General features: G+C 45.4%; 87 non-coding genes across 87 annotated transcripts; all 87 read right to left on the reverse strand.

The window, feature by feature from the left end:
* Positions 1–35: 35 nt before the first annotated feature.
* Positions 36–117, reverse strand: TRNAS-AGA (transfer RNA serine (anticodon AGA)). Its single transcript has one exon. It is a non-coding gene; the product is annotated as a tRNA-Ser (tRNA).
* A 75-nt stretch (positions 118–192) lies between these two features.
* On the reverse strand, positions 193–274 carry TRNAS-AGA (transfer RNA serine (anticodon AGA)). Its single transcript has one exon. It is a non-coding gene; the product is annotated as a tRNA-Ser (tRNA).
* Positions 275–347: 73 nt separating this feature from the next.
* Positions 348–429, reverse strand: TRNAS-CGA (transfer RNA serine (anticodon CGA)). Its single transcript has one exon. It is a non-coding gene; the product is annotated as a tRNA-Ser (tRNA).
* A 75-nt stretch (positions 430–504) lies between these two features.
* TRNAS-AGA (transfer RNA serine (anticodon AGA)) lies at positions 505–586 on the reverse strand. Its single transcript has one exon. It is a non-coding gene; the product is annotated as a tRNA-Ser (tRNA).
* Positions 587–660: 74 nt separating this feature from the next.
* Positions 661–742, reverse strand: TRNAS-CGA (transfer RNA serine (anticodon CGA)). The gene has a single exon. It is a non-coding gene; the product is annotated as a tRNA-Ser (tRNA).
* Positions 743–815: 73 nt separating this feature from the next.
* On the reverse strand, positions 816–897 carry TRNAS-CGA (transfer RNA serine (anticodon CGA)). Its single transcript has one exon. It is a non-coding gene; the product is annotated as a tRNA-Ser (tRNA).
* Positions 898–972: 75 nt separating this feature from the next.
* On the reverse strand, positions 973–1,054 carry TRNAS-AGA (transfer RNA serine (anticodon AGA)). Its single transcript has one exon. It is a non-coding gene; the product is annotated as a tRNA-Ser (tRNA).
* A 74-nt stretch (positions 1,055–1,128) lies between these two features.
* On the reverse strand, positions 1,129–1,210 carry TRNAS-UGA (transfer RNA serine (anticodon UGA)). Its single transcript has one exon. It is a non-coding gene; the product is annotated as a tRNA-Ser (tRNA).
* Positions 1,211–1,440: 230 nt separating this feature from the next.
* TRNAS-AGA (transfer RNA serine (anticodon AGA)) lies at positions 1,441–1,522 on the reverse strand. The gene has a single exon. It is a non-coding gene; the product is annotated as a tRNA-Ser (tRNA).
* A 73-nt stretch (positions 1,523–1,595) lies between these two features.
* Positions 1,596–1,677, reverse strand: TRNAS-UGA (transfer RNA serine (anticodon UGA)). The gene has a single exon. It is a non-coding gene; the product is annotated as a tRNA-Ser (tRNA).
* Positions 1,678–1,907: 230 nt separating this feature from the next.
* On the reverse strand, positions 1,908–1,989 carry TRNAS-AGA (transfer RNA serine (anticodon AGA)). The gene has a single exon. It is a non-coding gene; the product is annotated as a tRNA-Ser (tRNA).
* A 73-nt stretch (positions 1,990–2,062) lies between these two features.
* On the reverse strand, positions 2,063–2,144 carry TRNAS-UGA (transfer RNA serine (anticodon UGA)). Its single transcript has one exon. It is a non-coding gene; the product is annotated as a tRNA-Ser (tRNA).
* Positions 2,145–2,217: 73 nt separating this feature from the next.
* On the reverse strand, positions 2,218–2,299 carry TRNAS-CGA (transfer RNA serine (anticodon CGA)). The gene has a single exon. It is a non-coding gene; the product is annotated as a tRNA-Ser (tRNA).
* A 75-nt stretch (positions 2,300–2,374) lies between these two features.
* On the reverse strand, positions 2,375–2,456 carry TRNAS-AGA (transfer RNA serine (anticodon AGA)). Its single transcript has one exon. It is a non-coding gene; the product is annotated as a tRNA-Ser (tRNA).
* Positions 2,457–2,530: 74 nt separating this feature from the next.
* On the reverse strand, positions 2,531–2,612 carry TRNAS-UGA (transfer RNA serine (anticodon UGA)). Its single transcript has one exon. It is a non-coding gene; the product is annotated as a tRNA-Ser (tRNA).
* Positions 2,613–2,842: 230 nt separating this feature from the next.
* On the reverse strand, positions 2,843–2,924 carry TRNAS-AGA (transfer RNA serine (anticodon AGA)). The gene has a single exon. It is a non-coding gene; the product is annotated as a tRNA-Ser (tRNA).
* A 73-nt stretch (positions 2,925–2,997) lies between these two features.
* On the reverse strand, positions 2,998–3,079 carry TRNAS-UGA (transfer RNA serine (anticodon UGA)). Its single transcript has one exon. It is a non-coding gene; the product is annotated as a tRNA-Ser (tRNA).
* Positions 3,080–3,309: 230 nt separating this feature from the next.
* On the reverse strand, positions 3,310–3,391 carry TRNAS-AGA (transfer RNA serine (anticodon AGA)). The gene has a single exon. It is a non-coding gene; the product is annotated as a tRNA-Ser (tRNA).
* A 75-nt stretch (positions 3,392–3,466) lies between these two features.
* TRNAS-AGA (transfer RNA serine (anticodon AGA)) lies at positions 3,467–3,548 on the reverse strand. Its single transcript has one exon. It is a non-coding gene; the product is annotated as a tRNA-Ser (tRNA).
* Positions 3,549–3,621: 73 nt separating this feature from the next.
* Positions 3,622–3,703, reverse strand: TRNAS-CGA (transfer RNA serine (anticodon CGA)). The gene has a single exon. It is a non-coding gene; the product is annotated as a tRNA-Ser (tRNA).
* A 75-nt stretch (positions 3,704–3,778) lies between these two features.
* TRNAS-AGA (transfer RNA serine (anticodon AGA)) lies at positions 3,779–3,860 on the reverse strand. Its single transcript has one exon. It is a non-coding gene; the product is annotated as a tRNA-Ser (tRNA).
* A 73-nt stretch (positions 3,861–3,933) lies between these two features.
* On the reverse strand, positions 3,934–4,015 carry TRNAS-CGA (transfer RNA serine (anticodon CGA)). Its single transcript has one exon. It is a non-coding gene; the product is annotated as a tRNA-Ser (tRNA).
* A 75-nt stretch (positions 4,016–4,090) lies between these two features.
* TRNAS-AGA (transfer RNA serine (anticodon AGA)) lies at positions 4,091–4,172 on the reverse strand. The gene has a single exon. It is a non-coding gene; the product is annotated as a tRNA-Ser (tRNA).
* Positions 4,173–4,247: 75 nt separating this feature from the next.
* TRNAS-AGA (transfer RNA serine (anticodon AGA)) lies at positions 4,248–4,329 on the reverse strand. The gene has a single exon. It is a non-coding gene; the product is annotated as a tRNA-Ser (tRNA).
* A 73-nt stretch (positions 4,330–4,402) lies between these two features.
* Positions 4,403–4,484, reverse strand: TRNAS-AGA (transfer RNA serine (anticodon AGA)). The gene has a single exon. It is a non-coding gene; the product is annotated as a tRNA-Ser (tRNA).
* A 75-nt stretch (positions 4,485–4,559) lies between these two features.
* TRNAS-AGA (transfer RNA serine (anticodon AGA)) lies at positions 4,560–4,641 on the reverse strand. The gene has a single exon. It is a non-coding gene; the product is annotated as a tRNA-Ser (tRNA).
* A 73-nt stretch (positions 4,642–4,714) lies between these two features.
* On the reverse strand, positions 4,715–4,796 carry TRNAS-AGA (transfer RNA serine (anticodon AGA)). Its single transcript has one exon. It is a non-coding gene; the product is annotated as a tRNA-Ser (tRNA).
* Positions 4,797–4,871: 75 nt separating this feature from the next.
* On the reverse strand, positions 4,872–4,953 carry TRNAS-AGA (transfer RNA serine (anticodon AGA)). The gene has a single exon. It is a non-coding gene; the product is annotated as a tRNA-Ser (tRNA).
* Positions 4,954–5,026: 73 nt separating this feature from the next.
* Positions 5,027–5,108, reverse strand: TRNAS-CGA (transfer RNA serine (anticodon CGA)). Its single transcript has one exon. It is a non-coding gene; the product is annotated as a tRNA-Ser (tRNA).
* Positions 5,109–5,183: 75 nt separating this feature from the next.
* Positions 5,184–5,265, reverse strand: TRNAS-AGA (transfer RNA serine (anticodon AGA)). The gene has a single exon. It is a non-coding gene; the product is annotated as a tRNA-Ser (tRNA).
* A 74-nt stretch (positions 5,266–5,339) lies between these two features.
* TRNAS-CGA (transfer RNA serine (anticodon CGA)) lies at positions 5,340–5,421 on the reverse strand. The gene has a single exon. It is a non-coding gene; the product is annotated as a tRNA-Ser (tRNA).
* Positions 5,422–5,494: 73 nt separating this feature from the next.
* TRNAS-CGA (transfer RNA serine (anticodon CGA)) lies at positions 5,495–5,576 on the reverse strand. The gene has a single exon. It is a non-coding gene; the product is annotated as a tRNA-Ser (tRNA).
* Positions 5,577–5,651: 75 nt separating this feature from the next.
* Positions 5,652–5,733, reverse strand: TRNAS-AGA (transfer RNA serine (anticodon AGA)). Its single transcript has one exon. It is a non-coding gene; the product is annotated as a tRNA-Ser (tRNA).
* Positions 5,734–5,807: 74 nt separating this feature from the next.
* Positions 5,808–5,889, reverse strand: TRNAS-UGA (transfer RNA serine (anticodon UGA)). Its single transcript has one exon. It is a non-coding gene; the product is annotated as a tRNA-Ser (tRNA).
* Positions 5,890–6,119: 230 nt separating this feature from the next.
* On the reverse strand, positions 6,120–6,201 carry TRNAS-AGA (transfer RNA serine (anticodon AGA)). The gene has a single exon. It is a non-coding gene; the product is annotated as a tRNA-Ser (tRNA).
* A 73-nt stretch (positions 6,202–6,274) lies between these two features.
* TRNAS-UGA (transfer RNA serine (anticodon UGA)) lies at positions 6,275–6,356 on the reverse strand. Its single transcript has one exon. It is a non-coding gene; the product is annotated as a tRNA-Ser (tRNA).
* Positions 6,357–6,586: 230 nt separating this feature from the next.
* TRNAS-AGA (transfer RNA serine (anticodon AGA)) lies at positions 6,587–6,668 on the reverse strand. Its single transcript has one exon. It is a non-coding gene; the product is annotated as a tRNA-Ser (tRNA).
* Positions 6,669–6,743: 75 nt separating this feature from the next.
* Positions 6,744–6,825, reverse strand: TRNAS-AGA (transfer RNA serine (anticodon AGA)). The gene has a single exon. It is a non-coding gene; the product is annotated as a tRNA-Ser (tRNA).
* Positions 6,826–6,898: 73 nt separating this feature from the next.
* TRNAS-CGA (transfer RNA serine (anticodon CGA)) lies at positions 6,899–6,980 on the reverse strand. Its single transcript has one exon. It is a non-coding gene; the product is annotated as a tRNA-Ser (tRNA).
* Positions 6,981–7,055: 75 nt separating this feature from the next.
* On the reverse strand, positions 7,056–7,137 carry TRNAS-AGA (transfer RNA serine (anticodon AGA)). The gene has a single exon. It is a non-coding gene; the product is annotated as a tRNA-Ser (tRNA).
* A 73-nt stretch (positions 7,138–7,210) lies between these two features.
* On the reverse strand, positions 7,211–7,292 carry TRNAS-CGA (transfer RNA serine (anticodon CGA)). The gene has a single exon. It is a non-coding gene; the product is annotated as a tRNA-Ser (tRNA).
* Positions 7,293–7,367: 75 nt separating this feature from the next.
* On the reverse strand, positions 7,368–7,449 carry TRNAS-AGA (transfer RNA serine (anticodon AGA)). Its single transcript has one exon. It is a non-coding gene; the product is annotated as a tRNA-Ser (tRNA).
* Positions 7,450–7,524: 75 nt separating this feature from the next.
* TRNAS-AGA (transfer RNA serine (anticodon AGA)) lies at positions 7,525–7,606 on the reverse strand. Its single transcript has one exon. It is a non-coding gene; the product is annotated as a tRNA-Ser (tRNA).
* A 73-nt stretch (positions 7,607–7,679) lies between these two features.
* On the reverse strand, positions 7,680–7,761 carry TRNAS-AGA (transfer RNA serine (anticodon AGA)). The gene has a single exon. It is a non-coding gene; the product is annotated as a tRNA-Ser (tRNA).
* Positions 7,762–7,836: 75 nt separating this feature from the next.
* TRNAS-AGA (transfer RNA serine (anticodon AGA)) lies at positions 7,837–7,918 on the reverse strand. Its single transcript has one exon. It is a non-coding gene; the product is annotated as a tRNA-Ser (tRNA).
* A 73-nt stretch (positions 7,919–7,991) lies between these two features.
* TRNAS-AGA (transfer RNA serine (anticodon AGA)) lies at positions 7,992–8,073 on the reverse strand. The gene has a single exon. It is a non-coding gene; the product is annotated as a tRNA-Ser (tRNA).
* Positions 8,074–8,148: 75 nt separating this feature from the next.
* Positions 8,149–8,230, reverse strand: TRNAS-AGA (transfer RNA serine (anticodon AGA)). Its single transcript has one exon. It is a non-coding gene; the product is annotated as a tRNA-Ser (tRNA).
* A 73-nt stretch (positions 8,231–8,303) lies between these two features.
* Positions 8,304–8,385, reverse strand: TRNAS-CGA (transfer RNA serine (anticodon CGA)). The gene has a single exon. It is a non-coding gene; the product is annotated as a tRNA-Ser (tRNA).
* A 75-nt stretch (positions 8,386–8,460) lies between these two features.
* On the reverse strand, positions 8,461–8,542 carry TRNAS-AGA (transfer RNA serine (anticodon AGA)). Its single transcript has one exon. It is a non-coding gene; the product is annotated as a tRNA-Ser (tRNA).
* Positions 8,543–8,616: 74 nt separating this feature from the next.
* Positions 8,617–8,698, reverse strand: TRNAS-CGA (transfer RNA serine (anticodon CGA)). The gene has a single exon. It is a non-coding gene; the product is annotated as a tRNA-Ser (tRNA).
* Positions 8,699–8,773: 75 nt separating this feature from the next.
* On the reverse strand, positions 8,774–8,855 carry TRNAS-AGA (transfer RNA serine (anticodon AGA)). The gene has a single exon. It is a non-coding gene; the product is annotated as a tRNA-Ser (tRNA).
* A 73-nt stretch (positions 8,856–8,928) lies between these two features.
* TRNAS-UGA (transfer RNA serine (anticodon UGA)) lies at positions 8,929–9,010 on the reverse strand. The gene has a single exon. It is a non-coding gene; the product is annotated as a tRNA-Ser (tRNA).
* Positions 9,011–9,240: 230 nt separating this feature from the next.
* TRNAS-AGA (transfer RNA serine (anticodon AGA)) lies at positions 9,241–9,322 on the reverse strand. The gene has a single exon. It is a non-coding gene; the product is annotated as a tRNA-Ser (tRNA).
* A 73-nt stretch (positions 9,323–9,395) lies between these two features.
* On the reverse strand, positions 9,396–9,477 carry TRNAS-UGA (transfer RNA serine (anticodon UGA)). The gene has a single exon. It is a non-coding gene; the product is annotated as a tRNA-Ser (tRNA).
* Positions 9,478–9,683: 206 nt separating this feature from the next.
* TRNAS-AGA (transfer RNA serine (anticodon AGA)) lies at positions 9,684–9,765 on the reverse strand. The gene has a single exon. It is a non-coding gene; the product is annotated as a tRNA-Ser (tRNA).
* A 72-nt stretch (positions 9,766–9,837) lies between these two features.
* On the reverse strand, positions 9,838–9,919 carry TRNAS-UGA (transfer RNA serine (anticodon UGA)). The gene has a single exon. It is a non-coding gene; the product is annotated as a tRNA-Ser (tRNA).
* A 230-nt stretch (positions 9,920–10,149) lies between these two features.
* On the reverse strand, positions 10,150–10,231 carry TRNAS-AGA (transfer RNA serine (anticodon AGA)). Its single transcript has one exon. It is a non-coding gene; the product is annotated as a tRNA-Ser (tRNA).
* A 73-nt stretch (positions 10,232–10,304) lies between these two features.
* Positions 10,305–10,386, reverse strand: TRNAS-UGA (transfer RNA serine (anticodon UGA)). The gene has a single exon. It is a non-coding gene; the product is annotated as a tRNA-Ser (tRNA).
* A 230-nt stretch (positions 10,387–10,616) lies between these two features.
* Positions 10,617–10,698, reverse strand: TRNAS-AGA (transfer RNA serine (anticodon AGA)). Its single transcript has one exon. It is a non-coding gene; the product is annotated as a tRNA-Ser (tRNA).
* Positions 10,699–10,772: 74 nt separating this feature from the next.
* On the reverse strand, positions 10,773–10,854 carry TRNAS-UGA (transfer RNA serine (anticodon UGA)). The gene has a single exon. It is a non-coding gene; the product is annotated as a tRNA-Ser (tRNA).
* Positions 10,855–11,084: 230 nt separating this feature from the next.
* Positions 11,085–11,166, reverse strand: TRNAS-AGA (transfer RNA serine (anticodon AGA)). Its single transcript has one exon. It is a non-coding gene; the product is annotated as a tRNA-Ser (tRNA).
* A 74-nt stretch (positions 11,167–11,240) lies between these two features.
* TRNAS-UGA (transfer RNA serine (anticodon UGA)) lies at positions 11,241–11,322 on the reverse strand. Its single transcript has one exon. It is a non-coding gene; the product is annotated as a tRNA-Ser (tRNA).
* Positions 11,323–11,528: 206 nt separating this feature from the next.
* TRNAS-AGA (transfer RNA serine (anticodon AGA)) lies at positions 11,529–11,610 on the reverse strand. The gene has a single exon. It is a non-coding gene; the product is annotated as a tRNA-Ser (tRNA).
* Positions 11,611–11,682: 72 nt separating this feature from the next.
* TRNAS-UGA (transfer RNA serine (anticodon UGA)) lies at positions 11,683–11,764 on the reverse strand. Its single transcript has one exon. It is a non-coding gene; the product is annotated as a tRNA-Ser (tRNA).
* Positions 11,765–11,994: 230 nt separating this feature from the next.
* On the reverse strand, positions 11,995–12,076 carry TRNAS-AGA (transfer RNA serine (anticodon AGA)). The gene has a single exon. It is a non-coding gene; the product is annotated as a tRNA-Ser (tRNA).
* Positions 12,077–12,149: 73 nt separating this feature from the next.
* TRNAS-UGA (transfer RNA serine (anticodon UGA)) lies at positions 12,150–12,231 on the reverse strand. The gene has a single exon. It is a non-coding gene; the product is annotated as a tRNA-Ser (tRNA).
* A 230-nt stretch (positions 12,232–12,461) lies between these two features.
* TRNAS-AGA (transfer RNA serine (anticodon AGA)) lies at positions 12,462–12,543 on the reverse strand. Its single transcript has one exon. It is a non-coding gene; the product is annotated as a tRNA-Ser (tRNA).
* A 73-nt stretch (positions 12,544–12,616) lies between these two features.
* TRNAS-AGA (transfer RNA serine (anticodon AGA)) lies at positions 12,617–12,698 on the reverse strand. The gene has a single exon. It is a non-coding gene; the product is annotated as a tRNA-Ser (tRNA).
* A 75-nt stretch (positions 12,699–12,773) lies between these two features.
* On the reverse strand, positions 12,774–12,855 carry TRNAS-AGA (transfer RNA serine (anticodon AGA)). The gene has a single exon. It is a non-coding gene; the product is annotated as a tRNA-Ser (tRNA).
* A 73-nt stretch (positions 12,856–12,928) lies between these two features.
* On the reverse strand, positions 12,929–13,010 carry TRNAS-CGA (transfer RNA serine (anticodon CGA)). Its single transcript has one exon. It is a non-coding gene; the product is annotated as a tRNA-Ser (tRNA).
* Positions 13,011–13,085: 75 nt separating this feature from the next.
* Positions 13,086–13,167, reverse strand: TRNAS-AGA (transfer RNA serine (anticodon AGA)). Its single transcript has one exon. It is a non-coding gene; the product is annotated as a tRNA-Ser (tRNA).
* A 74-nt stretch (positions 13,168–13,241) lies between these two features.
* Positions 13,242–13,323, reverse strand: TRNAS-CGA (transfer RNA serine (anticodon CGA)). Its single transcript has one exon. It is a non-coding gene; the product is annotated as a tRNA-Ser (tRNA).
* A 73-nt stretch (positions 13,324–13,396) lies between these two features.
* Positions 13,397–13,478, reverse strand: TRNAS-CGA (transfer RNA serine (anticodon CGA)). Its single transcript has one exon. It is a non-coding gene; the product is annotated as a tRNA-Ser (tRNA).
* Positions 13,479–13,553: 75 nt separating this feature from the next.
* Positions 13,554–13,635, reverse strand: TRNAS-AGA (transfer RNA serine (anticodon AGA)). The gene has a single exon. It is a non-coding gene; the product is annotated as a tRNA-Ser (tRNA).
* Positions 13,636–13,709: 74 nt separating this feature from the next.
* On the reverse strand, positions 13,710–13,791 carry TRNAS-UGA (transfer RNA serine (anticodon UGA)). Its single transcript has one exon. It is a non-coding gene; the product is annotated as a tRNA-Ser (tRNA).
* A 230-nt stretch (positions 13,792–14,021) lies between these two features.
* Positions 14,022–14,103, reverse strand: TRNAS-AGA (transfer RNA serine (anticodon AGA)). Its single transcript has one exon. It is a non-coding gene; the product is annotated as a tRNA-Ser (tRNA).
* A 73-nt stretch (positions 14,104–14,176) lies between these two features.
* Positions 14,177–14,258, reverse strand: TRNAS-UGA (transfer RNA serine (anticodon UGA)). Its single transcript has one exon. It is a non-coding gene; the product is annotated as a tRNA-Ser (tRNA).
* A 230-nt stretch (positions 14,259–14,488) lies between these two features.
* Positions 14,489–14,570, reverse strand: TRNAS-AGA (transfer RNA serine (anticodon AGA)). Its single transcript has one exon. It is a non-coding gene; the product is annotated as a tRNA-Ser (tRNA).
* Positions 14,571–14,643: 73 nt separating this feature from the next.
* On the reverse strand, positions 14,644–14,725 carry TRNAS-UGA (transfer RNA serine (anticodon UGA)). Its single transcript has one exon. It is a non-coding gene; the product is annotated as a tRNA-Ser (tRNA).
* A 206-nt stretch (positions 14,726–14,931) lies between these two features.
* Positions 14,932–15,013, reverse strand: TRNAS-AGA (transfer RNA serine (anticodon AGA)). Its single transcript has one exon. It is a non-coding gene; the product is annotated as a tRNA-Ser (tRNA).
* Positions 15,014–15,085: 72 nt separating this feature from the next.
* On the reverse strand, positions 15,086–15,167 carry TRNAS-UGA (transfer RNA serine (anticodon UGA)). Its single transcript has one exon. It is a non-coding gene; the product is annotated as a tRNA-Ser (tRNA).
* Positions 15,168–15,397: 230 nt separating this feature from the next.
* TRNAS-AGA (transfer RNA serine (anticodon AGA)) lies at positions 15,398–15,479 on the reverse strand. Its single transcript has one exon. It is a non-coding gene; the product is annotated as a tRNA-Ser (tRNA).
* A 73-nt stretch (positions 15,480–15,552) lies between these two features.
* TRNAS-UGA (transfer RNA serine (anticodon UGA)) lies at positions 15,553–15,634 on the reverse strand. The gene has a single exon. It is a non-coding gene; the product is annotated as a tRNA-Ser (tRNA).
* Positions 15,635–15,864: 230 nt separating this feature from the next.
* On the reverse strand, positions 15,865–15,946 carry TRNAS-AGA (transfer RNA serine (anticodon AGA)). Its single transcript has one exon. It is a non-coding gene; the product is annotated as a tRNA-Ser (tRNA).
* A 74-nt stretch (positions 15,947–16,020) lies between these two features.
* TRNAS-UGA (transfer RNA serine (anticodon UGA)) lies at positions 16,021–16,102 on the reverse strand. The gene has a single exon. It is a non-coding gene; the product is annotated as a tRNA-Ser (tRNA).
* A 230-nt stretch (positions 16,103–16,332) lies between these two features.
* TRNAS-AGA (transfer RNA serine (anticodon AGA)) lies at positions 16,333–16,414 on the reverse strand. Its single transcript has one exon. It is a non-coding gene; the product is annotated as a tRNA-Ser (tRNA).
* A 73-nt stretch (positions 16,415–16,487) lies between these two features.
* Positions 16,488–16,569, reverse strand: TRNAS-UGA (transfer RNA serine (anticodon UGA)). Its single transcript has one exon. It is a non-coding gene; the product is annotated as a tRNA-Ser (tRNA).
* Positions 16,570–16,630: the final 61 nt, after the last annotated feature.

Here is a 16,630-nt window from a genome sequence, read left to right on the forward strand (position 1 = left end):
TAAAGCTATCATTGGAATAAGTATGCTAGCTCGAACGCAGTCGGCAGGATTCGAACCTGCGCGGGAATATCCCAACAGATTTCTAGTCTGTCGCCTTAACCACTCGGCCACGACTGCTGCTGTTAACTGAGACCACTCAAAAATCTGTGAAACTACTAAAGGCATTATTGAAATAAAAAATCTCTGCTCAATCGCAGTCGGCAGGATTCGAACCTACGCGGGAATATCCCAACAGATTTCTAGTCTGTCGCCTTAACCACTCGGCCACGACTGCTTCTGATAACCGAGACCACTCAAAAAGTGTGGAACTACTAAAGCTATCATTGGAATAAGTATGCTAGCTCGAACGCAGTCGACAGGATTCGAACCTGCGCGGGAATATCCCTACAGATTTCGAGTCTGTCGCCTTAACCACTCGTCCACGACTGCTTCGATTAACCGAGACTACTCAGAAATCTGTGAAACCACCAAAGGTATTATTGAAATAAAAAATCTTTGCTCAATCGCAGTCGGCAGGATTGGAACCTGCGCGGGAATATCCCAACAGATTTCTAGTCTGTCGCCTTGACAACTCGGCCACGACTGGTTCTGTTAACCGAGACCACTCAAAAAAGTGTGGAACTACTAAAGCTTTTATTGGAATAAGAATGTTTGTTCGAACACAGTCGGCAGGATTCGAACCAGCGCGGGAATATCCCAACAGATTTCGAGTCTGTCGCCTTAACCACTCGGCCACGACTGCTTCTGTTAACCGAGACCACTAAAAAATTGTGGAACTACTAAAGCTATCATTGGAAAAAGTATGTTAGTTCGAACGCAGTCGGCAGGAATCGAACCTGCGAGGGAATATCCCAACAGATTTCGAGTCTGTCGCCTTAAGCGCTCGTCCACGACTGCTTCGATTAACCGAGACTACTCAGAAATCTGTGAAACCACCAAAGGTATTATTGAAATAAAAAATCTTTGCTCAATCGCAGTCGGCAGGATTCGAACCTGCGCGGGAATATCCCAACAGATTTCTAGTCTGTCGCCTTAACCACTCGGCCACGACTGCTTCTCTTAAGCGAGTCCACTCAAAAAATAGTGGAACTACTAAAGCTATCATTGGAATAAGTATGTGTGTTCGAACGCAGTCGGCAGGATTCGAACCTGCGCGGGAATATCCCAACAGATTTCAAGTCTGTCGCCTTAACCACTCGGCCACGACTGCTTCTGTTAACCGAGACCACTAAAAAATTGTGGAACTACTAAAGCTATCATTGGAATAAGTATGTGAGTTCGAACGCAGTCGGCAGGAATCCAACCTGCGAGGGAATATCCCAACAGATTTCGAGTCTGTCGCCTTAAGCACTCGTCCACGACTGCTTCGATTAACCGAGACTACTCAGAAATCTGTGAAACCACCAAAGGTATTATTGAAATAAAAAATCTTTGCTCAATCGCAGTCGGCAGGATTGGAACCTGCGCGGGAATATCCCAACAGATTTCTAGTCTGTCGCCTTGACAACTCGGCCACGACTGCTTCTGTTAACCGATACCACTAAAAAAGTGTGGAAATACTAAAGCTATTATTGGAATAAGAATGTTTGTTCGAACGCAGTCGGCAGGATTCGAACCTGTGCGGGAATATCCCAACAGATTTCAAGTCTGTCGCCTTAACCACTCGGCCACGACCGCTTCTGTTAACCGAGAACACTAAAAAATTGTGGAACTACTAAAGCTATCATTGGAATAAGTATGTGAGTTCGAACGCAGTCGGCAGGAATCCAACCTGCGAGGGAATATCCCAACAGATTTCGAGTCTGTTGCCTTAAGCACTCGTCCACGACTGCTTCGATTAACCGAGACTACTCAGAAATCTGTGAAACCACCAAAGGTATTATTGAAATAAAAAATCTTTGCTCAATCGCAGTCGGCAGGATTGGAACCTGCGCGGGAATATCCCAACAGATTTCTAGTCTGTCGCCTTGACAACTCGGCCACGACTGCTTCTGTTAACCGATACCACTAAAAAAGTGTGGAAATACTAAAGCTATTATTGGAATAAGAATGTTTGTTCGAACGCAGTCGGCAGGATTCGAACCTGTGCGGGAATATCCCAACAGATTTCAAGTCTGTCGCCTTAACCACTCGGCCACGACCGCTTCTGTTAACCGAGAACACTAAAAAATTGTGGAACTACTAAAGCTATCATTGGAATAAGTATGTTAGTTCGAACGCAGTCGGCAGGAATCGAACCTGCGAGGGAATATCCCAACAGATTTCGAGTCTGTCGCCTTAAGCGCTCGTCCACGACTGCTTCGATTAACCGAGACTACTCAGAAATCTGTGAAACCACCAAAGGTATTATTGAAATAAAAAATCTTTGCTCAATCGCAGTCGGCAGGATTCGAACCTGCGCGGGAATATCCCAACAGATTTCTAGTCTGTCGCCTTAACCACTCGGCCACGACTGCTTCCCTTAAGCGAGTCCACTCAAAAAATTGTGGAACTACTAAAGCTATCATTGGAATAAGTATGTGTGTTCGAACGCAGTCGGCAGGATTCGAACCTGCGCGGGAATATCCCAACAGATTTCAAGTCTGTCGCCTTAACCACTCGGCCACGACTGCTTCTGTTAACCGAGACCACTAAAAAATTGTGGAACTACTAAAGCTATCATTGGAATAAGTATGTGAGTTCGAACGCAGTCGGCAGGAATCCAACCTGCGAGGGAATATCCCAACAGATTTCGAGTCTGTCGCCTTAAGCACTCGTCCACGACTGCTTCGATTAACCGAGACTACTCAGAAATCTGTGAAACCACCAAAGGTATTATTGAAATAAAAAATCTTTGCTCAATCGCAGTCGGCAGGATTGGAACCTGCGCGGGAATATCCCAACAGATTTCTAGTCTGTCGCCTTGACAACTCGGCCACGACTGCTTCTGTTAACCGATACCACTAAAAAAATGTGGAAATACTAAAGCTATTATTGGAATAAGAATGTTTGTTCGAACGCAGTCGGCAGGATTCGAACCTGTGCGGGAATATCCCAACAGATTTCAAGTCTGTCGCCTTAACCACTCGGCCACGACCGCTTCTGTTAACCGAGAACACTAAAAAATTGTGGAACTACTAAAGCTATCATTGGAATAAGTATGTGAGTTCGAACGCAGTCGGCAGGAATCCAACCTGCGAGGGAATATCCCAACAGATTTCGAGTCTGTTGCCTTAAGCACTCGTCCACGACTGCTTCGATTAACCGAGACTACTCAGAAATCTGTGAAACCACCAAAGGTATTATTGAAATAAAAAATCTTTGCTCAATCGCAGTCGGCAGGATTGGAACCTGCGCGGGAATATCCCAACAGATTTCTAGCCTGTCGCCTTAACCACTCGGCCACGACTGCTGCTGTTAACTGAGACCACTCAAAAATCTGTGAAACTACTAAAGGCATTATTGAAATAAAAAATCTTTGCTCAATCGCAGTCGGCAGGATTCGAACCTACGCGGGAATATCCCAACAGATTTCTAGTCTGTCGCCGTAACCACTCGGTCACGACTGCTTCTGATAACCGAGACCACTCAAAAAGAGTGGAACTACTAAAGCTATCATTGGAATAAGTATGCTAGCTCGAACGCAGTCGACAGGATTCGAACCTGCGCGGGAATATCCCTACAGATTTCGAGTCTGTCGCCTTAACCACTCGTCCACGACTGCTTCGATTAACCGAGACTACTCAGAAATCTGTGAAACCACCAAAGGTATTATTGAAATAAAAAATCTTTGCTCAATCGCAGTCGGCAGGATTGGAACCTGCGCGGGAATATCCCAACAGATTTCTAGTCTGTCGCCTTGACAACTCGGCCACGACTGCTTCTGTTAACCGATACCACTAAAAAAGTGTGGAAATACTAAAGCTATTATTGGAATAAGAATGTTTGTTCGAACGCAGTCGGCAGGAATCGAACCTGCGAGGGAATATCCCAACAGATTTCGAGTCTGTCGCCTTAAGCACTCGTCCACGACTGCTTCGATTTACCGAGACTACTCAGAAATCTGTGAAATCACCAAAGGTATTATTGAAATAAAAAATCTTTGCTCAATCGCAGTCGGCAGGATTCGAACCTGCGCGGGAATATCCCAACAGATTTCTAGTCTGTCGCCTTAACCACTCGGCCATGACTGCTGCTGTTAACTGAGACCACTCAAAAATCTGTGAAACTACTAAAGGCATTATTGAAATAAAAAATCTTTGCTCAATCGCAGTTGGCAGGATTCGAACCTACGCGGGAATATCCCAACAGATTTCTAGTCTGTCGCCTTAACCACTCGGCCACGACTGCTTCTGATAACCGAGACCACTCAAAAAGTGTGGAACTACTAAAGCTATCATTGGAATAAGTATGCTAGCTCGAACGCAGTCGGCAGGATTCGAACCTGCGCGGGAATATCCCAACAGATTTCTAGTCTGTCGCCTTAACCACTCGGCCACGACTGCTGCTGTTAACTGAGACCACTCAAAAATCTGTGAAACTACTAAAGGCATTATTGAAATAAAAAATCTCTGCTCAATCGCAGTCGGCAGGATTCGAACCTACGCGGGAATATCCCAAAAGATTTCTAGTCTGTCGCCTTAACCACTCGGCCACGACTGCTTCTGATAACCGAGACCACTCAAAAAATGTGGAACTACTAAAGCTATCATTGGAATAAGTATGCTAGCTCGAACGCAGTCGGCAGGATTCGAACCTGCGCGGGAATATCCCAACAGATTTCTAGTCTGTCGCCTTAACCACTCGGCCACGACTGCTGCTGTTAACTGAGACCACTCAAAAATCTGTGAAACTACTAAAGGCATTATTGAAATAAAAAATCTCTGCTCAATCGCAGTCGGCAGGATTCGAACCTACGCGGGAATATCCCAACAGATTTCTAGTCTGTCGCCTTAACCACTCGGCCACGACTGCTTCTGATAACCGAGACCACTCAAAAAGTGTGGAACTACTAAAGCTATCATTGGAATAAGTATGCTAGCTCGAACGCAGTCGACAGGATTCGAACCTGCGCGGGAATATCCCTACAGATTTCGAGTCTGTCGCCTTAACCACTCGTCCACGACTGCTTCGATTAACCGAGACTACTCAGAAATCTGTGAAACCACCAAAGGTATTATTGAAATAAAAAATCTTTGCTCAATCGCAGTCGGCAGGATTGGAACCTGCGCGGGAATATCCCAACAGATTTCTAGTCTGTCGCCTTGACAACTCGGCCACGACTGGTTCTGTTAACCGAGACCACTCAAAAAAGTGTGGAACTACTAAAGCTTTTATTGGAATAAGAATGTTTGTTCGAACACAGTCGGCAGGATTCGAACCAGCGCGGGAATATCCCAACAGATTTCGAGTCTGTCGCCTTAACCACTCGGCCACGACTGCTTCTGTTAACCGAGACCACTAAAAAATTGTGGAACTACTAAAGCTATCATTGGAAAAAGTATGTTAGTTCGAACGCAGTCGGCAGGAATCGAACCTGCGAGGGAATATCCCAACAGATTTCGAGTCTGTCGCCTTAAGCGCTCGTCCACGACTGCTTCGATTAACCGAGACTACTCAGAAATCTGTGAAACCACCAAAGGTATTATTGAAATAAAAAATCTTTGCTCAATCGCAGTCGGCAGGATTCGAACCTGCGCGGGAATATCCCAACAGATTTCTAGTCTGTCGCCTTAACCACTCGGCCACGACTGCTTCTCTTAAGCGAGTCCACTCAAAAAATAGTGGAACTACTAAAGCTATCATTGGAATAAGTATGTGTGTTCGAACGCAGTCGGCAGGATTCGAACCTGCGCGGGAATATCCCAACAGATTTCAAGTCTGTCGCCTTAACCACTCGGCCACGACTGCTTCTGTTAACCGAGACCACTAAAAAATTGTGGAACTACTAAAGCTATCATTGGAATAAGTATGTGAGTTCGAACGCAGTCGGCAGGAATCCAACCTGCGAGGGAATATCCCAACAGATTTCGAGTCTGTCGCCTTAAGCACTCGTCCACGACTGCTTCGATTAACCGAGACTACTCAGAAATCTGTGAAACCACCAAAGGTATTATTGAAATAAAAAATCTTTGCTCAATCGCAGTCGGCAGGATTGGAACCTGCGCGGGAATATCCCAACAGATTTCTAGTCTGTCGCCTTGACAACTCGGCCACGACTGCTTCTGTTAACCGATACCACTAAAAAAATGTGGAAATACTAAAGCTATTATTGGAATAAGAATGTTTGTTCGAACGCAGTCGGCAGGATTCGAACCTGTGCGGGAATATCCCAACAGATTTCAAGTCTGTCGCCTTAACCACTCGGCCACGACCGCTTCTGTTAACCGAGAACACTAAAAAATTGTGGAACTACTAAAGCTATCATTGGAATAAGTATGTGAGTTCGAACGCAGTCGGCAGGAATCCAACCTGCGAGGGAATATCCCAACAGATTTCGAGTCTGTTGCCTTAAGCACTCGTCCACGACTGCTTCGATTAACCGAGACTACTCAGAAATCTGTGAAACCACCAAAGGTATTATTGAAATAAAAAATCTTTGCTCAATCGCAGTCGGCAGGATTGGAACCTGCGCGGGAATATCCCAACAGATTTCTAGCCTGTCGCCTTAACCACTCGGCCACGACTGCTGCTGTTAACTGAGACCACTCAAAAATCTGTGAAACTACTAAAGGCATTATTGAAATAAAAAATCTTTGCTCAATCGCAGTCGGCAGGATTCGAACCTACGCGGGAATATCCCAACAGATTTCTAGTCTGTCGCCGTAACCACTCGGCCACGACTGCTTCTGATAACCGAGACCACTCAAAAAGAGTGGAACTACTAAAGCTATCATTGGAATAAGTATGCTAGCTCGAACGCAGTCGACAGGATTCGAACCTGCGCGGGAATATCCCTACAGATTTCGAGTCTGTCGCCTTAACCACTCGTCCACGACTGCTTCGATTAACCGAGACTACTCAGAAATCTGTGAAACCACCAAAGGTATTATTGAAATAAAAAATCTTTGCTCAATCGCAGTCGGCAGGATTGGAACCTGCGCGGGAATATCCCAACAGATTTCTAGTCTGTCGCCTTGACAACTCGGCCACGACTGCTTCTGTTAACCGATACCACTAAAAAAGTGTGGAAATACTAAAGCTATTATTGGAATAAGAATGTTTGTTCGAACGCAGTCGGCAGGAATCGAACCTGCGAGGGAATATCCCAACAGATTTCGAGTCTGTCGCCTTAAGCACTCGTCCACGACTGCTTCGATTTACCGAGACTACTCAGAAATCTGTGAAATCACCAAAGGTATTATTGAAATAAAAAATCTTTGCTCAATCGCAGTCGGCAGGATTCGAACCTGCGCGGGAATATCCCAACAGATTTCTAGTCTGTCGCCTTAACCACTCGGCCATGACTGCTGCTGTTAACTGAGACCACTCAAAAATCTGTGAAACTACTAAAGGCATTATTGAAATAAAAAATCTTTGCTCAATCGCAGTTGGCAGGATTCGAACCTACGCGGGAATATCCCAACAGATTTCTAGTCTGTCGCCTTAACCACTCGGCCACGACTGCTTCTGATAACCGAGACCACTCAAAAAGTGTGGAACTACTAAAGCTATCATTGGAATAAGTATGCTAGCTCGAACGCAGTCGGCAGGATTCGAACCTGCGCGGGAATATCCCAACAGATTTCTAGTCTGTCGCCTTAACCACTCGGCCACGACTGCTGCTGTTAACTGAGACCACTCAAAAATCTGTGAAACTACTAAAGGCATTATTGAAATAAAAAATCTCTGCTCAATCGCAGTCGGCAGGATTCGAACCTACGCGGGAATATCCCAAAAGATTTCTAGTCTGTCGCCTTAACCACTCGGCCACGACTGCTTCTGATAACCGAGACCACTCAAAAAATGTGGAACTACTAAAGCTATCATTGGAATAAGTATGCTAGCTCGAACGCAGTCGGCAGGATTCGAACCTGCGCGGGAATATCCCAACAGATTTCTAGTCTGTCGCCTTAACCACTCGGCCACGACTGCTGCTGTTAACTGAGACCACTCAAAAATCTGTGAAACTACTAAAGGCATTATTGAAATAAAAAATCTCTGCTCAATCGCAGTCGGCAGGATTCGAACCTACGCGGGAATATCCCAACAGATTTCTAGTCTGTCGCCTTAACCACTCGGCCACGACTGCTTCTGATAACCGAGACCACTCAAAAAGTGTGGAACTACTAAAGCTATCATTGGAATAAGTATGCTAGCTCGAACGCAGTCGACAGGATTCGAACCTGCGCGGGAATATCCCTACAGATTTCGAGTCTGTCGCCTTAACCACTCGTCCACGACTGCTTCGATTAACCGAGACTACTCAGAAATCTGTGAAACCACCAAAGGTATTATTGAAATAAAAAATCTTTGCTCAATCGCAGTCGGCAGGATTGGAACCTGCGCGGGAATATCCCAACAGATTTCTAGTCTGTCGCCTTGACAACTCGGCCACGACTGGTTCTGTTAACCGAGACCACTCAAAAAAGTGTGGAACTACTAAAGCTATCATTGGAAAAAGTATGTTAGTTCGAACGCAGTCGGCAGGAATCGAACCTGCGAGGGAATATCCCAACAGATTTCGAGTCTGTCGCCTTAAGCGCTCGTCCACGACTGCTTCGATTAACCGAGACTACTCAGAAATCTGTGAAACCACCAAAGGTATTATTGAAATAAAAAATCTTTGCTCAATCGCAGTCGGCAGGATTCGAACCTGCGCGGGAATATCCCAACAGATTTCTAGTCTGTCGCCTTAACCACTCGGCCACGACTGCTTCTGTTAACCGAGACCACTAAAAAATTGTGGAACTACTAAAGCTATCATTGGAAAAAGTATGTTAGTTCGAACGCAGTCGGCAGGATTCGAACCTGCGCGGGAATATCCCAACAGATTTCAAGTCTGTCGCCTTAACCACTCGGCCACGACTGCTTCTGTTAACCGAGACCACTAAAAAATTGTGGAACTACTAAAGCTATCATTGGAATAAGTATGTGAGTTCGAACGCAGTCGGCAGGAATCCAACCTGCGAGGGAATATCCCAACAGATTTCGAGTCTGTCGCCTTAAGCACTCGTCCACGACTGCTTCGATTAACCGAGACTACTCAGAAATCTGTGAAACCACCAAAGGTATTATTGAAATAAAAAATCTTTGCTCAATCGCAGTCGGCAGGATTGGAACCTGCGCGGGAATATCCCAACAGATTTCTAGTCTGTCGCCTTGACAACTCGGCCACGACTGCTTCTGTTAACCGATACCACTAAAAAAGTGTGGAAATACTAAAGCTATTATTGGAATAAGAATGTTTGTTCGAACGCAGTCGGCAGGATTCGAACCTGTGCGGGAATATCCCAACAGATTTCAAGTCTGTCGCCTTAACCACTCGGCCACGACCGCTTCTGTTAACCGAGAACACTAAAAAATTGTGGAACTACTAAAGCTATCATTGGAATAAGTATGTGAGTTCGAACGCAGTCGGCAGGAATCCAACCTGCGAGGGAATATCCCAACAGATTTCGAGTCTGTTGCCTTAAGCACTCGTCCACGACTGCTTCGATTAACCGAGACTACTCAGAAATCTGTGAAACCACCAAAGGTATTATTGAAGTCGGCAGGATTGGAACCTGCGCGGGAATATCCCAAAAGATTTCTAGTCTGTCGCCTTGACAACTCGGCCACGACTGCTTCTGTTAACCGATACCACTAAAAAGTGTGGAAATACTAAAGCTATTATTGGAATAAGAATGTTTGTTCGAACGCAGTCGGCAGGATTCGAACCTGTGCGGAAATATCCCAACAGATTTCAAGTCTGTCGCCTTAACCACTCGGCCACGACCGCTTCTGTTAACCGAGAACACTAAAAAATTGTGGAACTACTAAAGCTATCATTGGAATAAGTATGTGAGTTCGAACGCAGTCGGCAGGAATCCAACCTGCGAGGGAATATCCCAACAGATTTCGAGTCTGTCGCCTTAAGCACTCGTCCACGACTGCTTCGATTAACCGAGACTACTCAGAAATCTGTGAAACCACCAAAGGTATTATTGAAATAAAAAATCTTTGCTCAATCGCAGTTGGCAGGATTGGAACCTGCGCGGGAATATCCCAACAGATTTCTAGTCTGTCGCCTTGACAACTCGGCCACGACTGCTTCTGTTAACCGATACCACTAAAAAAGTGTGGAAATACTAAAGCTATTATTGGAATAAGAATGTTTGTTCGAACGCAGTCGGCAGGATTCGAACCTGTGCGGGAATATCCAAACAGATTTCAAGTCTGTCGCCTTAACCACTCGGCCACGACCGCTTCTGTTAACCGAGAACACTAAAAAATTGTGGAACTACTAAAGCTATCATTGGAATAAGTATGTGAGTTCGAACGCAGTCGGCAGGAATCGAACCTGCGAGGGAATATCCCAAGAGATTTCGAGTCTGTCGCCTTAAGCACTCGTCCACGACTGCTTCGATTAACCGAGACTACTCAGAAATCTGTGAAACCACCAAAGGTATTATTGAAATAAAAAATCTTTGCTCAATCGCAGTCGGCAGGATTCGAACCTGCGCGGGAATATCCCAACAGATTTCTAGTCTGTCGCCTTAACCACTCGGCCACGACTGCTTCTGTTAACGGAGACCACTCAAAAAGTGTGGAACTACTAAAGCTATCATTGAAATAAAAAATCTTTGCTCAATCGCAGTCGGCAGGATTCGAACCTGCGCGGGAATACCCCAACAGATTTCAAGTCTGTCGCCTTAACCACTCGGCCACGACTGCTTCTGTTAACCGAGACCACTAAAAAATTGTGGAACTACTAAAGCTATCATTGGAAAAAGTATGTTAGTTCGAACGCAGTCGGGAGGAATCGAACCTGCGAGGGAATATCCCAACAGATTTCGAGTCTGTCGCCTTAAGCACTCGTCCACGACTGCTTCGATTAACCGAGACTACTCAGAAATCTGTGAAACCACCAAAGGTATTATTGAAATAAAAAATCTTTGCTCAATCGCAGTCGGCAGGATTCGAACCTGCGCGGGAATACCCCAACAGATTTCTAGTCTGTCGCCTTGACAACTCGGCCACGACTGGTTCTGTTAACCGAGACCACTCAAAAAAGTGTGGAACTACTAAAGCTTTTATTGGAATAAGAATGTTTGTTCGAACACAGTCGGCAGGATTCGAACCAGCGCGGGAATATCCCAACAGATTTCAAGTCTGTCGCCTTAACCACTCGGCCACGACTGCTTCTGTTAACCGAGACCACTAAAAAATTGTGGAACTACTAAAGCTATCATTGGAAAAAGTATGTTAGTTCGAACGCAGTCGGCAGGAATCGAACCTGCGAGGGAATATCCCAACAGATTTCGAGTCTGTCGCCTTAAGCACTCGTCCACGACTCCTTCGATTAACCGAGACTACTCAGAAATCTGTGAAACCACCAAAGGTATTATTGAAGTCGGCAGGATTGGAACCTGCGCGGGAATATCCCAAAAGATTTCTAGTCTGTCGCCTTGACAACTCGGCCACGACTGCTTCTGTTAACCGATACCACTAAAAAGTGTGGAAATACTAAAGCTATTATTGGAATAAGAATGTTTGTTCGAACGCAGTCGGCAGGATTCGAACCTGTGCGGAAATATCCCAACAGATTTCAAGTCTGTCGCCTTAACCACTCGGCCACGACCGCTTCTGTTAACCGAGAACACTAAAAAATTGTGGAACTACTAAAGCTATCATTGGAATAAGTATGTGAGTTCGAACGCAGTCGGCAGGAATCCAACCTGCGAGGGAATATCCCAACAGATTTCGAGTCTGTCGCCTTAAGCACTCGTCCACGACTGCTTCGATTAACCGAGACTACTCAGAAATCTGTGAAACCACCAAAGGTATTATTGAAATAAAAAATCTTTGCTCAATCGCAGTTGGCAGGATTGGAACCTGCGCGGGAATATCCCAACAGATTTCTAGTCTGTCGCCTTGACAACTCGGCCACGACTGCTTCTGTTAACCGATACCACTAAAAAAGTGTGGAAATACTAAAGCTATTATTGGAATAAGAATGTTTGTTCGAACGCAGTCGGCAGGATTCGAACCTGTGCGGGAATATCCAAACAGATTTCAAGTCTGTCGCCTTAACCACTCGGCCACGACCGCTTCTGTTAACCGAGAACACTAAAAAATTGTGGAACTACTAAAGCTATCATTGGAATAAGTATGTGAGTTCGAACGCAGTCGGCAGGAATCGAACCTGCGAGGGAATATCCCAAGAGATTTCGAGTCTGTCGCCTTAAGCACTCGTCCACGACTGCTTCGATTAACCGAGACTACTCAGAAATCTGTGAAACCACCAAAGGTATTATTGAAATAAAAAATCTTTGCTCAATCGCAGTCGGCAGGATTCGAACCTGCGCGGGAATATCCCAACAGATTTCTAGTCTGTCGCCTTAACCACTCGGCCACGACTGCTTCTGATAACCGAGACCACTCAAAAAATGTGGAACTACTAAAGCTATCATTGGAATAAGTATGCTAGCTCGAACGCAGTCGGCAGGATTCGAACCTGCGCGGGAATATCCCAACAGATTTCTAGTCTGTCGCCTTAACCACTCGGCCACGACTGCTGCTGTTAACTGAGACCACTCAAAAATCTGTGAAACTACTAAAGGCATTATTGAAATAAAAAATCTCTGCTCAATCGCAGTCGGCAGGATTCGAACCTACGCGGGAATATCCCAACAGATTTCTAGTCTGTCGCCTTAACCACTCGGCCACGACTGCTTCTGATAACCGAGACCACTCAAAAAGTGTGGAACTACTAAAGCTATCATTGGAATAAGTATGCTAGCTCGAACGCAGTCGACAGGATTCGAACCTGCGCGGGAATATCCCTACAGATTTCGAGTCTGTCGCCTTAACCACTCGTCCACGACTGCTTCGATTAACCGAGACTACTCAGAAATCTGTGAAACCACCAAAGGTATTATTGAAATAAAAAATCTTTGCTCAATCGCAGTCGGCAGGATTGGAACCTGCGCGGGAATATCCCAACAGATTTCTAGTCTGTCGCCTTGACAACTCGGCCACGACTGGTTCTGTTAACCGAGACCACTCAAAAAAGTGTGGAACTACTAAAGCTTTTATTGGAATAAGAATGTTTGTTCGAACACAGTCGGCAGGATTCGAACCAGCGCGGGAATATCCCAACAGATTTCGAGTCTGTCGCCTTAACCACTCGGCCACGACTGCTTCTGTTAACCGAGACCACTAAAAAATTGTGGAACTACTAAAGCTATCATTGGAAAAAGTATGTTAGTTCGAACGCAGTCGGCAGGAATCGAACCTGCGAGGGAATATCCCAACAGATTTCGAGTCTGTCGCCTTAAGCGCTCGTCCACGACTGCTTCGATTAACCGAGACTACTCAGAAATCTGTGAAACCACCAAAGGTATTATTGAAATAAAAAATCTTTGCTCAATCGCAGTCGGCAGGATTCGAACCTGCGCGGGAATATCCCAACAGATTTCTAGTCTGTCGCCTTAACCACTCGGCCACGACTGCTTCTCTTAAGCGAGTCCACTCAAAAAATAGTGGAACTACTAAAGCTATCATTGGAATAAGTATGTGTGTTCGAACGCAGTCGGCAGGATTCGAACCTGCGCGGGAATATCCCAACAGATTTCAAGTCTGTCGCCTTAACCACTCGGCCACGACTGCTTCTGTTAACCGAGACCACTAAAAAATTGTGGAACTACTAAAGCTATCATTGGAATAAGTATGTGAGTTCGAACGCAGTCGGCAGGAATCCAACCTGCGAGGGAATATCCCAACAGATTTCGAGTCTGTCGCCTTAAGCACTCGTCCACGACTGCTTCGATTAACCGAGACTACTCAGAAATCTGTGAAACCACCAAAGGTATTATTGAAATAAAAAATCTTTGCTCAATCGCAGTCGGCAGGATTGGAACCTGCGCGGGAATATCCCAACAGATTTCTAGTCTGTCGCCTTGACAACTCGGCCACGACTGCTTCTGTTAACCGATACCACTAAAAAAGTGTGGAAATACTAAAGCTATTATTGGAATAAGAATGTTTGTTCGAACGCAGTCGGCAGGATTCGAACCTGTGCGGGAATATCCCAACAGATTTCAAGTCTGTCGCCTTAACCACTCGGCCACGACCGCTTCTGTTAACCGAGAACACTAAAAAATTGTGGAACTACTAAAGCTATCATTGGAATAAGTATGTGAGTTCGAACGCAGTCGGCAGGAATCCAACCTGCGAGGGAATATCCCAACAGATTTCGAGTCTGTTGCCTTAAGCACTCGTCCACGACTGCTTCGATTAACCGAGACTACTCAGAAATCTGTGAAACCACCAAAGGTATTATTGAAATAAAAAATCTTTGCTCAATCGCAGTCGGCAGGATTGGAACCTGCGCGGGAATATCCCAACAGATTTCTAGTCTGTCGCCTTGACAACTCGGCCACGACTGCTTCTGTTAACCGATACCACTAAAAAAGTGTGGAAATACTAAAGCTATTATTGGAATAAGAATGTTTGTTCGAACGCAGTCGGCAGGATTCGAACCTGTGCGGGAATATCCCAACAGATTTCAAGTCTGTCGCCTTAACCACTCGGCCACGACCGCTTCTGTTAACCGAGAACACTAAAAAATTGTGGAACTACTAAAGCTATCATTGGAATAAGTATGTGAGTTCGAACGCAGTCGGCAGGAATCCAACCTGCGAGGGAATATCCCAACAGATTTCGAGTCTGTTGCCTTAAGCACTCGTCCACGACTGCTTCGATTAACCGAGACTACTCAGAAATCTGTGAAACCACCAAAGGTATTATTGAAGTCGGCAGGATTGGAACCTGCGCGGGAATATCCCAAAAGATTTCTAGTCTGTCGCCTTGACAACTCGGCCACGACTGCTTCTGTTAACCGATACCACTAAAAAGTGTGGAAATACTAAAGCTATTATTGGAATAAGAATGTTTGTTCGAACGCAGTCGGCAGGATTCGAACCTGTGCGGAAATATCCCAACAGATTTCAAGTCTGTCGCCTTAACCACTCGGCCACGACCGCTTCTGTTAACCGAGAACACTAAAAAATTGTGGAACTACTAAAGCTATCATTGGAATAAGTATGTGAGTTCGAACGCAGTCGGCAGGAATCCAACCTGCGAGGGAATATCCCAACAGATTTCGAGTCTGTCGCCTTAAGCACTCGTCCACGACTGCTTCGATTAACCGAGACTACTCAGAAATCTGTGAAACCACCAAAGGTATTATTGAAATAAAAAATCTTTGCTCAATCGCAGTTGGCAGGATTGGAACCTGCGCGGGAATATCCCAACAGATTTCTAGTCTGTCGCCTTGACAACTCGGCCACGACTGCTTCTGTTAACCGATACCACTAAAAAAGTGTGGAAATACTAAAGCTATTATTGGAATAAGAATGTTTGTTCGAACGCAGTCGGCAGGATTCGAACCTGTGCGGGAATATCCAAACAGATTTCAAGTCTGTCGCCTTAACCACTCGGCCACGACCGCTTCTGTTAACCGAGAACACTAAAAAATTGTGGAACTACTAAAGCTATCATTGGAATAAGTATGTGAGTTCGAACGCAGTCGGCAGGAATCGAACCTGCGAGGGAATATCCCAAGAGATTTCGAGTCTGTCGCCTTAAGCACTCGTCCACGACTGCTTCGATTAACCGAGACTACTCAGAAATCTGTGAAACCACCAAAGGTATTATTGAAATAAAAAATCTTTGCTCAATCGCAGTCGGCAGGATTCGAACCTGCGCGGGAATATCCCAACAGATTTCTAGTCTGTCGCCTTAACCACTCGGCCACGACTGCTTCTCTTAAGCGAGTCCACTCAAAAAATAGTGGAACTACTAAAGCTATCATTGGAATAAGTATGTGTGTTCGAACGCAGTCGGCAGGATTCGAACCTGCGCGGGAATATCCCAACAGATTTCAAGTCTGTCGCCTTAACCACTCGGCCACGACTGCTTCTGTTAACCGAGACCACTAAAAAATTGTGGAACTACTAAAGCTATCATTGGAATAAGTATGTGAGTTCGAACGCAGTCGGCAGGAATCCAACCTGCGAGGGAATATCCCAACAGATTTCGAGTCTGTCGCCTTAAGCACTCGTCCACGACTGCTTCGATTAACCGAGACTACTCAGAAATCTGTGAAACCACCAAAGGTATTATTGAAATAAAAAATCTTTGCTCAATCGCAGTCGGCAGGATTGGAACCTGCGCGGGAATATCCCAACAGATTTCTAGTCTGTCGCCTTGACAACTCGGCCACGACTGCTTCTGTTAACCGATACCACTAAAAAAGTGTGGAAATACTAAAGCTATTATTGGAATAAGAATGTTTGTTCGAACGCAGTCGGCAGGATTCGAACCTGTGCGGGAATATCCCAACAGATTTCAAGTCTGTCGCCTTAACCACTCGGCCACGACCGCTTCTGTTAACCGAGAACACTAAAAAATTGTGGAACTACTAAAGCTATCATTGGAATAAGTA

The sequence above is a fragment of the Phalangium opilio genome, unplaced genomic scaffold, assembly GCF_054372755.1.
Source record: "Phalangium opilio isolate 3A_F unplaced genomic scaffold, DU_Popi_V2 ptg000105l_1, whole genome shotgun sequence".
Lineage (NCBI taxonomy): Eukaryota > Metazoa > Arthropoda > Arachnida > Opiliones > Phalangiidae > Phalangium > Phalangium opilio.